This window comes from Narcine bancroftii, unplaced genomic scaffold (genome assembly GCF_036971445.1).
Source record: "Narcine bancroftii isolate sNarBan1 unplaced genomic scaffold, sNarBan1.hap1 Scaffold_230, whole genome shotgun sequence".
Taxonomy (NCBI): Eukaryota; Metazoa; Chordata; class Chondrichthyes; order Torpediniformes; family Narcinidae; genus Narcine; species Narcine bancroftii.
The window spans coordinates 379,262-392,209 of record NW_027211965.1 but is presented as its reverse complement, the minus strand read 5'-3'; positions in this window follow the sequence as shown (position 1 = coordinate 392,209).

Genomic DNA, 12,948 nt, shown 5'->3' with positions numbered 1-12,948 from the left:
GCAATACAAGATAAGAGAGGCAAAGGGCTTAGTTATGAAAAGGATAGGGATTAGTAAAGCAAGAGGTTTGGAGCTTCTTGGGTCAATTCAAGTGGATAAGTCTCCTGGTCCTGATGGGATTTTTCCCAGGACTTTAAGGGAGGTCAGGGAACAAATAGCGGGAGCACTGACAGCGATTTTTCAAAGATCACTGGAGGAGGGTGTGGTGCCGTGGGATTGGAGGGTTGCAAAAGTAGTTCTGTTGGTCAAAAAAGGCAGTAGGTGTAGGCCAAGTAATTATCGGCCAGTAAGTTTGACTTCCGAGTGGGGAAGATTATGGATGGTATACTTCGAGATATTATGTACAAATATCTGGATAGGCAGGGATAGATCAGGGGCACCCAGCATGGGTTTGTGAAAGGAAAGTCATGTTTGATGAATCTTGTTGAATTTATTTGAAGAGTTGACAAGAAAAGTGGATAAAGGCCGGGTGGTTGATGAGATCTATTTGAATTTTAATAACATAACATAACATAACAATTACAGCACGGAAACAGGCCATTAGGCCCTTCTAGTCCGCACCGAACCAAACACCCCTTTCTAATCCCACCTCCCTGCACAATGCCCATAACCCTCCATCTTCTTCTCATCCATATACCTGTCCAACCTTTTCTTAAATAATACAATTGACTCCGCCGCCACTATTTCTCCCGGAAGATCATTCCACACAGCTACCACTCTCTGAGTAAAGAAGTTCCCCCTCATGTTACCTCTAAACCTCTGCCCCTTAATTCTTAACTCATGTCCTCTTGTTTTAAACTTTCCTCCTCTTAACGGAAATAGTCTATCCACATCCATTCTGTCTATCCCTTTCATAATCTTAAATACTTCTATCAAATCCCCTCTCAACCTTCTACGCTCCAAAGAATAAAGACCCAATCTGTCCAATCTCTCCCCATACTCCAGATGCTTAAACCCAGGCAACATTCTGGTAAACCTTCTCTGCACTCTCTCCACTCTGTTTATATCCTTCCTATAATTAGGCGACCAGAACTGCACACAGAACTCCAAATTAGGCCGCACCAACGTCTTATACAATCTCAACATCATCTCCCAACTCCTATATTCCATGCAATGATTGATAAAGGCCAGCATACTAAAAGCCTTCTTCACCACCCTATTCACGTGAGTTTCTACTTTCAGGGAACGATGTACCGTCACTCCTAAATCTTTCTGCTCTTCTGTATTTCTCAATGCTCTCCCATTTACCACATATGTCCTATTCTGATTCTTCTTACCAAAATGAAGCACCTCACACTTATCAGCATTAAATTCCATCTGCCATTTTTCAGCCCAATTTTCTAAGCAGCCCAAATCCCTCTGCAATCCTTGAAAACCTTCTTCATTATCCACTATTCCACCTATCTTAGTATCGTCTGCATATTTACTAATCCAATTCACCACCCCATCATCTAGATCATTAATGTATATAACGAACAACAATGGGCCCAATACAGATCCTTGAGGCACACCACTGGTCACCAGCCTCCAACCTGACAGTAAGGCTTTTGATAAGGTTCTGCATGTAAGGTTATTTAGGAAGGTTCAGTCATTAGGGATTAATAGATAGTGGGATGGGTTCAGAAGTGGCTGGGAGATAGACAGCAGAGAGTCATGGTGGACAACTATATGTCATGTTGGAAGCCTGTGACAAGTGGAGTGCCTCAGGGATCGATGCTGGGTCCCTTGTTGTTTATCATTAATATTAATGATTTAGAGGAGGATGTGGTTAACTGGGTAAGCAAATATGCAGACGATACGAAAATAGGGGGAGTGGTGGACAGTGAGGTAGATTTTCTTGGAATAAAGGATTTGGTTTGTTTGGAAAAGATGGCAGATGGAATTTAATGTTGACAAGTGTGAGGTGCTGCATTCCGGAAAAAAAAATACAAATAGAACATATGCAGTTAAGGGGAGGGGGTAGAGGATGAAGAGGAACAGAGGGATCTTGGAGTTATGGAACAGAGTTCACTGAAGGTGGGTTCCCAGGTAGACAGGGTGGTTAAGAAGGCATATGACATGTGTAAATGGAAGTGAGGGGGTTGGAGGGATATTGGCGGAAATCGGGAGGATTGAGCTAGTGGAGTTGTTCTAGTGAACCGGTGCGGTCTCAAAAGGCTGACATGGCCTGTTTCTGCTCTGTAAATGGTTATATGGTTACATGGTGACACAGTTTTCATTTCAATGTCCCATCTCTCGTTACACAACTCTCTGCTCTCCACGTTCATGCTGCACATTTCTTCATTGCTGTTATGGCTGGACTCAGAGAATGTTTTTGATATTTATTCAACTTCAGTTTTGTATCTGCTTCATATCTCTGACCAAGCACAAATATTCTCACATCCTTTTGTATTTTAATCTTCATAATTTGTCCTAATAATAGACTGAAATCCTTCCACTTTTACACAGGTCCAAACCGAATGGAAAGAAAAGTCTCAATCACCTGATTACATTGAAAACATTTCTCAGAATAATTGGAGATAAGTCCATTTAATTTATATGTAGTATAGCAGAATTGATGTGGAGATTTTTATTTTTATATCTGGCATTAATCATATTTGTAACACTCTTGACACAATCCTGACCCTATTTCTTCTTGAATTTGTATATTTCAATCTTCACACCACTCTGAACAGCTTCTTTCTGAAATCGTCACATCCAAGCCCGACTCCCATCTTTCTCCTGACCTCTGCTATCCTGGTTTTGGATTTTCTCTCTGGAGAGCATCGTACATTTCATTAATAACTTTGGGTGTATTTCCCATCCAACTCTTTGTTCCATTTCACTAATTTTAGGTGGAGTCAATGTTGGTCCCTATCTTTCTCTTAAGAACGATCTAAGCGGGAGAAAACAGAAGAAGGTCCCACTTGCCTCTCCGTATTTGTGTTTAATTGTTTGAAGAATTTCTTCCATGTAGCGTCTTCAAAATATATTATACTCTGTCATAACATAAATTTAATATTCTATTGCCTCTGTTCATAGGCAATAACACATTTTGACATACTTTGCTTCCCCTCCTCCATTGTTGTCACATTCGTGTGGGTCCCACAGATTAAGAACCAGACCAAAGCGGAGGTACAAAGCGCACATTTATTTCGGGGATGGAAACAGGACAACAGGGTTGATATGTTAGGCAAGCCTCTACACTTCTAATTAGGAGGGAGAAACCGACAGAGACGGGGAAATTACATGAACATACACATTCAACATTCAGGATCAAGGTGATAAAAGGTGAGGAGGAATGCAGTGGTCATTGGGGACTCCTTTGTCAGAGGTACAGACAAGAGATTCTGTGAGCCAGATAAGTATACCCGCATGGCGTGCTGCCTCCCTGGTGCAAGGGTACGGGAATATCTCAAATCGGGTCCAGAGTATTCTGAAAGGAGACTGTGAGCAGCCTGATGTCTTGGTACATGCCTCATTGGGTACCAATGACATAGATAAAAAGAGGGAGGAGGTACTAAAAAAGGATTACAGCGAGCTGGGACAGAAGCTAAGAAAAAGGACCGCCAGGGTGGTGATCTCTGGATTGCTACCTGTGCCAAGTGCAACTGAGGACAAAAATGGAAGGTTAAGACAAATGAATGTGTGGCTGAGGGGCTGGTGTAAAAGACAGGGTTTTGGGTTCTTGGATTATTGGGATCTCTTTTGGCGAAGTCATGACCTTTACAAGAAGGATGGGTTACACCTAGACCCAAAAGGGGTCAATATATTGACAGCCAGGTTTGGTACAGCCGTCGGATGCGGTTTAAACTCATTTGGCAGGGGGATGGGAACCTGTATGGTAGGGCAAAGGACAGGAAAGATAAAATAGGAAAAGTTAGGTTGGGCCGCGAAAGTAAAAAAATCAGAAAGAGCAGGGAAGGTAAAAAAAGCACATTTGAAGGCTTTATATCTTAATGCAAGAAGCATTCGGATCAAGGTAGATGAATTGGCTGTGGACATTGAGACAAACAAATACGATTTGATTGGGATTACAGAAACATGACTGCAAGGTGGGCAAGCCTGGGAATTCAACATCCCGGGGTATACAATATTTAGGAGGGATCGGCAAGAAAGAAAAGGGGGTGGGGTAGCATTGATGGTGAGAGAAGGGACCGACATGAATGACAGAAAGGATATTAACTCGGAAGATACCAAATCTATATGGGTAGAACTGAGGAATAGCAAGGGGCGGAAAACGTTAGTGGGGGTGGTATATAGGCCTCCAAATAGTAATGTAGAGGTGAGGGAATGCATAAAAAGAGAAATTAGAGAAGTGTGCAATAAGGTCACAGCTGTCAGAGACTTTAATTTACATATTGATTGGACTAGCCAAATTTGTAAAAATACTGAGGAGGAGGAGTTCCTTGAATGTTTACGGGACGGTTACCAGCTCGGGAGCAGGCCATTTTAGACTGGGTATTATGCAATGAAAAGGGGCTAATCAGCAATCTTGTTGTACAAGGTCCTTTGGGTAGGAGCGATCACAATATGATCGAATTCACACTCGACATGGAGAGTGAAGAAATTAAAACCGAGACTGAGGTCCTGAATTTAAATAAAGGGAATTATGATGGTATGTGATGGGAGTTGAGTAAGATTGATTGGGTGGTGTTTATGGTGGGGGGGGGGGGGTTGACCGTGGATAGACAATGGAAAGCATTCACAGATCTAATGGAAGAATTGCAGAAATCGTTTATACCAGTTTGGCATAAAAATAAACCAAAAAAGGTGACTCAACCGTGTATAACAAGGGAAATTAGAGACAGCATTAGGTCCAAAGAGAGAGCATATCTATTGGCCAAAAAAGTACCAAATCCGAAGACTGGGAACAGTTCAAGATGCTGCAAAGGAGGACAAAGGGATTAATCAAGAGGGCAAAAATAAATTACGAGAGTAAGCTTGCGGCAAACATAAAAACCAACTGCAAAAGCTTTGAAAGATATGTCAAGAGGAAAAGATTGGTGAAATCCAGAGTAGGTCCTGTTAGAAATAGAAGTACCTTTAAAGAAATTGCTCGAGACAAATATTGAGAACAAAGAACATTTATTACAACAACAATGCAAAGTTGGGTGCTTCCCCTTACCCTGGGAATACACGCATACACTGGGGCTCACCCAACTTTTATACAGTAAATTTCAGTATCAGAATACCCTCCCCCTTACATTCTACTGCCCCCTGGATGGGTTTGGCAGAGGCAATCCTTCCTGCCTACGTGCAGTTTCAGTATACTTGGAGGACCAGGGGGTATCCTGTCGGTGTCTTCTTATGCCATTATTCCCATTGTCCTTATTCACATCCTAGCCCTTGTCCCCATTCACACCTTCCCGACTCTCAGTGCTACAGTCCCTTCATCTGCAGGGTTCGTTAATCTTGTCTAGGGTTTACTAGTTAAATATGCATACTTGAAAAATCTGTTGTATGGCTTACTAATTATATATGTATAACTTGCTAATACTGTCTAAGGTCTTCTAATTATTTATGCAAGCCTTGCTAATTCTATCTGGGGCTTGGCGACCCTTATCTCGTTCAGACTAACTCTACTTCTATTCTCAATTGTCTGTCCTTCTCTCCCTCATTCAGTGAACTTGCTGGTGTAGTAGATTCTTATCTTACTGAGACAGTGTCAGCTTCCTGCCTTCTAATATCCATGTCTCATGTTGTTTGCACTGACTTCATTCATTTACTTATGTATCAATTTTATTTTCTTCATTTCTTCATGTTCATATTGCAATGTCAGTTTTTCTCATCTCTCACAATCCTCACTTTTCTTTTAGATCAGTAATACTGATCTCACGCAATGATCAGTGTTACTGATCTCAGTGTTACTGGTCTCTCACAATCCTCCGTTTTCTTTTAGATCAGTATTACTGATGCGGTAAAGTGGAACTTGTCGGTTTTCCCAGCTGGTCAATAAACGGATAGCAGTTTCCATGTCCTCAGAAAGATGTTGGGAATCGTACATCCTTTGGGTGTAAGTGTTCTGACGAAAGGGTTGATGAGTTAAACGATGTGTACCAGTCTGTATGTAGGGAAGCAGTAAGATGGTGAGAGTAATGAGTCCAGCTGTTAAAAGGGTTGCGAGTATCAGATTCCAGTAACCGGTGAAAAATCCAGTCCATCCCGCAGAGGACCGAGGTTGCAAAGTCTGTCCCTGGGCATGGGAAGTTTTTTGACATCCTGAAGAAGTGTTCTTAACCGCCTGCCCGTTGTGAGTAGTGTCTTTAAGGAGTCTTTCACAAGTGCTGCGTTCAGCAGCGAAGCTGTAATCGAGAGGCAGGCGGTGTTGTTGAAGTGTGTCTGGTAAACGTTGTTTATCTTCAGCCCGTAACCTCAGGGCCATTGTGTTGTGTTGGATGATAATGCCCAAGGCTGCATGGAGTCTGATTAGATGTTTCAGATGGCAAGGAGCGTTAGCGATCTGTAGCCGCTGTTGCCGTTTATAACTGGAACTTCCCTTAACGATGCAGTAGTAAGGATTGTAAATGCCGGCGGAACCCAAAGGATGTTTGAGAAAAGACCAGTCTGGGGAGGATTGTGCATTACGATTAGAGATGTGTGTTACAGTCTGAGTAGAATTGAAGTTGTGAGTCGAAGCCTGTCTGTGTACATTAGCAAACGTCTTCTCTCTCTCTCTCTCTGACAGGTGCATTGGTTACTAACATTCAGTGTGTCTGTGTCATATCGCTCTCTTTGTGCTACAGGTTTAGAACTCATACCTTTAATATCTATGTGGGAAGTTAAGTGATGGTCTCTACAGCTGTTCTGGTCCCCTGGTCCGTATTGAAATCCCTTGTTAAAACATATCTTACTATGGCTAAAAACTAAATCTACACCTTGTCTAAACTCTAAAGGAAAAAAATTGTGACCTCTGCTGCCCCTATTCCAGGAGGACTTAATACATTGTGAGTAATTAAGTGATGTCCCAGAAATGGAGAAGCAACAATTAAACAATTGTTTAACAATTAAACAATTCTTGTAAAGAATAAAAACAACATTACGGCACTTTTTCACGGCGTAGTGTAAGTTTCAGGTCAGAAGGATGAGGCACTGCACGCCAGGTGGAGGGTTGAGTTTGACTGTCTTGATCCTGTGGTTCGATAGCTGGTTTAATCCGTTGGATGTGGGTCCAGCCTTTTTCTCTTGTTTGCACGGCAGCGTCTGAAATCAAAAGTACACAGTAGGGACCATCCCAGGCAGGTTTCAGTTGGTTATCTTGCCATGCTTTGACATAAATCCAATCACCAAGTTTAATAGAATGGATAGGAAATTCCAGGGGTGGAGTTTGGGCTAATAATCCCTTCTGTTTCAGGTCGTGTATAGAAGTAGAAAGACCCTGTAGAAATTTTGAAATGTATTGATCATTAGCCTCAGTGATAGGGGTATCAGTGTGGAATCCCATAAATGGAAATCCAAACATCATTTCGTATGGTGAGACTGCAAGGTCTTTACGAAGGGCTGTGCGAATTCTAAGCAGGGCTAATGGTAAAGATTGAATCCAGGAGAGGCCAGTCTCTTCATGAAGTCGAGTGAGTTGATTTTTCAAAGTTTGATTCATTCTTTGAACTCGACCTGAACTTTGGGGGTGCCATGGGGTATGTAGTTGCCAGTCTATTCCCAGTTTCTTGCAGACACCCTGGAGAACCTGAGAGGTAAAATGTGTTCCTCGGTCTGAATCAATGGTTTGAATCAGACCATATCTTGGAATCACAGATTCAATAAGTATTCCGATTACAGTGATAGCTCGATCATTCGGGGTGGGGAAAGCTTCAACCCATCGTGTAAAATGATCTACCATGACTAGAAGGTATTTGTAAATACCAATTTTAGGAAGTTCTGTGAAATCAACTTGTATGCGTTGAAACGGGCGAACTGCTATGTCGCGACCGCCAGGCAGTACAGGGCGCATAGATTTCTTATTGATTCTCTGACAGATCGGACAGCTGCGAGTAGTAAGTTTAGCAATTGTATATATACCGGAGCAGTATAAAGATCGTTGAAAGGCATCAACAAGCGCCTGAGTTCCCCAATGTGTCTGTTGGTGTAGCTGATCTACCACTTGGCGGGCTAATGCTTTATTAAGGACTTGACGTCCGTCTGCTGTCCACCACAACCCGTCGGCAGTTTGGCGAAATCCCTGATCTTTCATTGAGACCTCCTCTTCCCGTGAAAAGATGGGGATTTTTTTAATCTCTAGTGGTGTGGGCAGTAATAGGTGGATGTGAATATTTTCCGCAAGTGCAGCCTGTTTGGCAGCTGCATCAGCCTGTCTGTTGCCGTTAGCTTCAGGACTGTCACCACTTTGATATCCTCGGACATGTACTACGGCTATTTCAGTCGGGAGCGTCAGAGCATCTAGGGATTGGACAATTAAGTGTTCATGGGCTAACTTCTGTCCTTTACCAGTTATCATTCCCCGTTCTTTCCAGATCTTCCCAAAGGTGTGGACTACACCAAAAGCGTACTTAGAGTCAGTGTAGATAGTGTCTATTTTGTTCTCTAAGCCGTGGAGTGCTCTACATAGGGCGTATAATTCACAGGATTGCGCTGACCAATGACCAGGGAGGTGACCGGCTTCAATCACTAGTCCTTGCTTCCCATCCACGACACTGTACCCACTATAGCGAGTTCCTGCAATGCATCGTGAAGAGCCGTCAATAAACCATCTTTCACCTTCTTTTAAAGGGACATCAGTTAGATCTTCCCTAATTTTGGTTTGTAGATCTATGACTTCTAAGCACTCATGTTCTAATTCATTTGTGGAATTGTCCAAATTTGGAGCAACGAGGAAGGCTGCTGGGTTAAGGGTTTTAGTCGTGAGCAAGGTCAAATCATCCCTATCCATTAGGATCGTTTCATATTTTAAAATTCTAGGGTCCGTGAGCCATCTCCCAGCACGTTGTAAGAGAATATTGCGGACTGTGTGAGGGGTGTGAACTATCATAGGGGCGCCGAAAGTAATTTTCCATCCTTCCTCAACTAAAACAGCAGTGGCTGTGATGGCTTGTACACATTCTAGCCAGCCATGACAAATGGGGTCTAAAATCTTTGATAGAAAAGCCACTGGTTGTCTATAGCCTGCCCTGTCCTGGGTTAGTACTCCGGTGGCTACACCTCCTTTGGCATTAGTATATAAATCAAAAGGCTTATTTAAGTCGGGTAGTGCCAAGACTGGGGCACGCGTAAGGCTATGTTTAACGAAGTCAAAATCTTTAATCTCATCGTCTGTCCAGACTAGAGCTTCGGGTTCTATAATCGTGAGTTTATCGTAAAGAAATTTGACAAGGCTAGAATAATTTTCCATCCAGATTCTACAGAATCCCACTAAGCCAAGGAATTTCCTAAGTTCCTTGGCATTTTTGGGAGGGGGAATCTGCAGAATACCACGTATCCTCTCTGGACTTATTTTCCTAGTTCCCTGACTTACCAGATGACCTAAGTATTTAACTTCTGATTGAACAAATAGTAATTTGGATTCGCTCACTCTAAGACCTTTTTTTTCTAAAAAATTTAAAAGTGCAACAGTAAATTCTTTAGCCAATTTGTATGTTCTTCCAATAATTAACAAGTCGTCTATGTATTGTATTAGCTGACAATTGTCTCTCCGAGGAGCCTGATCTAGTATCTGTTCCAGGACCTGACGGAATAAATTTGGAGATTCTGTAAAGCCCTGAGGAAGTACAGTCCACTGGTATTGATTTTTACGTCCAATAAAAGGGTTTTCCCATTCAAAGGCAAACATGTCTCTGCTTTTTGTTGCTAACGGACAGGTCCAGAAAGCATCTTTGAGGTCAATCACACTAAACCATTTACTATGGGGATCGATTTTACTCATGATCGTATAGGGATTAGGTACAACAGGGTGACGGGTGAGAATGATTTTGTTCAACTCCCTTAAGTCCTGTACTAATCGATAGGTACCGTCTGGTTTCTGGACAGGTAAAATCGGGGTATTAAAGGGTGACATACAAGGTTCGAGTATACCATCCTTAAGCAGCTGGTCAATTACGGGCTGCAGACCTTTGTGGCCAGCCATAGGAATTGGGTACTGTTTTCTTCTAATTGTTTGTTGCGAGTCTTTTAAAGTAACTTGGAGGGGAGGAATGTCTAAAACTCCTCTATTGCCTTTTTCTGCCCATACTCTTGGATTGATAAGTTCTCGATCTTCCTCGCTTAAAATATAAAATTGAACCCCGATGCCTGATTCTAGTGGTCTGGTACCGATAGCCAATTGGTCCTGTAAGTCTCATCCTAATAAGCATACTCCAGCCTGGGGAAGTAGTAGAAGATCCTCTACTATTACCTTATTTCCCATTTGGATTCTGACCTCTCTTAATACAGGGACTGTGAAGTCTCTTCCTCGCACCCCCGAAACTATCATTGTCCCTTCTATTTTAACCCCCTTTGGTTGGTGTAAAATACTAGATCGGGCTGCTCCAGAATCAACTAAAAATATCATGTTGTCACTGTGGGGTCCTATGCATAAATTAACTAATGGTTCTCCGTGCAGCCCCACAGTGTGTATTGACTGAGAACTGTGACCCCCCTATTCATAATCTGCTTCCATCAGGGCATAGATCTGTGTCCCTGGCTCGCAGTGGGCAATCCTTTTTAAAGTGTCCTTCCTTTTTCCAATGGAAACAGACAAATGTTCCCATTTCCCAATCTCTACCTGGGTTTCTAAGGTGCCCCGGGAAGGGTCTTCGTCCCCGGAATCCTCCTCTACTCCTCCATCCACTGGGGTCCGCACTTCCCCACCCGTAGCTTCCCTCACCGCATACAGGAGCTGGCACACAGTCCCTATCCTTTTTATGTCACTCATCTACTACCTCTCTGACTGCTTGGATTAATGTTTTTGCCTTCCCTATTTGCTTATCTTCAGACCTCTGGACAAATGCTTTCTGTGCAATCTGTAGTAGCTGGGTAATTCCTTGCTCATGCCAATTTTCTGTTTTTTGTAATTTTCTTCTAATGTCTGGGGCTGAGTTGGTAACAAAACCAGTTAGTACCAATTGTTGCCCTGCTGGGGATTCTATGTCGAGACCCCCATATTGCTGTATTGCCGTGCGCAATCTATTCAGAAATGCGGAGGGGGTCTCGTCGGGACCTTGGGGAACCTCAAAGGCTTTCTTGAAATTCTGTCCCTTTGGGACAGATTCCTTGATTCCTCTTATCAAATTAACCCTGTACTCTTCCATCAATACCCAACCGTCATTGGTATTTTTATCCCAATTAGGTCTTGCCAAGGGGAATTTAGTTTCTCCTGGTACCGCATCTAGTCCCCCTTGGTGATCCCTATCCCAGACTTTAATCCCTGCCTGGCGGATCATTCCACGCTCATCCAAAATAAACAGGGTCCTAAAGGTAGATGTTAACTCCTCCCAAGTATATAGATTTGGTCCCAAAAATTGGTCTAACTGTTCGGCACATCCCTGGGGATCTTCTATCAGGGAGGTGAGTTCTTTCTTAAAGTTATGCACTTCAGTACTGGTTAGGGGCACATTTACGAAAACGAGACCCTCTCCTACGGGAACTTCCCACAGGGGTCGCATCCAGTTGGTTTCTGGCTTATTAGGTCTGGGTTCCTGCTCCCTGGGAGATGGATTGGGGGGCTCTGCCCTTTCTTCCTGAAGAGTCTCACACTGTTCTGAATTAAAGTTTCCTCTCTCTCCTGTCAACGGGGGTGGTAATCGAGTGCTTTGTGAGCAAGTCATCATACCACTCCTGCTCTCTTCTCTCTTCTCTCGTGGTGGGGGAGGTGGGGAAGGTGCAGAAGGGTAGGTTATAGGAGGGGGAGGAAAGATAGGAGCCAGCATAGGAGGAACACAAGGTGGAGGGAGGGAATGTAGCACATCCCACCCTTGTGGTTCAGGGACAAAAGGTTCCTCCTCTCTCTTGTCCCTGTACTCTTTTTCTTTCAAAACCAATTGATCACACGATCCCCTAAGCCAGCAGGCTGCATATTCCCTGCTCTCTAGGTTCTCTCTCTGGTTTTGATAGAGCCAGATGTTCAAAGCTTGACACATCCAGTCATCCTCGGATCCGAGTTTTGGCCAGTACACGGAGTTCCCTTTTATCGGGTATTTAACCCAGTCCCTACAACAATACCTGACCATGGTCAGTTTGTCCTTTCCACGGGTCCTTCCCGTGCCCCAGTCAGATAACATCAACCCAAGCGGGCTGTGTGTAGTTATCTGATCCTCACATCCTTTACCAGGACTCTCTTCCTTGCTACCCATATTTCCCATACTGATAGGCAAGTAAAATTCCTCTTACCGGGTTCCAGTAGCAAGGCTCTAGCGCGCTTCCTTAATGTTCTTCCGTCATTTGTTCTCAATGTCTCTTCTCAGATATCACTCGCTTCTTCCACTGACCAGCCACCCGTCGTCCGTGAGTCCAGCTGAATCAGCTGGGATGCACCTACTCTCTTCGTTGGGCACTCTGTCAGTGGAGGGAGTGTGATCCCGGATAAGACCCCATTTGTTAGAAATAGAAGTAACTTTAAAGAAATTGCTCGAGACAAATATTGAGAACAAAGGACATTTATTACAACAACAATGCAAAGTTGGGTGCTTCCCCTTACCCTGGGAATACACACCTACACTGGGGCTCACCCAACTTTTATACAGTAAATTTCAGTATCAGAATACTCTCCCCCTTACATTCTTCTGCCCCCTGGATGGGTTTGGCAGAGGCAATCCTTCCTGCCTATGTGCAGTTTCAGTACACTTGGAGGACCAGGGGGTATTCTGTTGGTGTCTTCTTATGCCATTATTCCCATTGTCCTTATTCACATCCTAGCCCTTGTCCCCATTCACACCTTCCCGACTCTCAGTGCTACAGTCCCTTCATCTGCAGGGTTCGTTAATCTTGTCTAGGGTTTACTAGTTAAATATGCATACTTGAAAAATCTGTTGTATGGCTTAC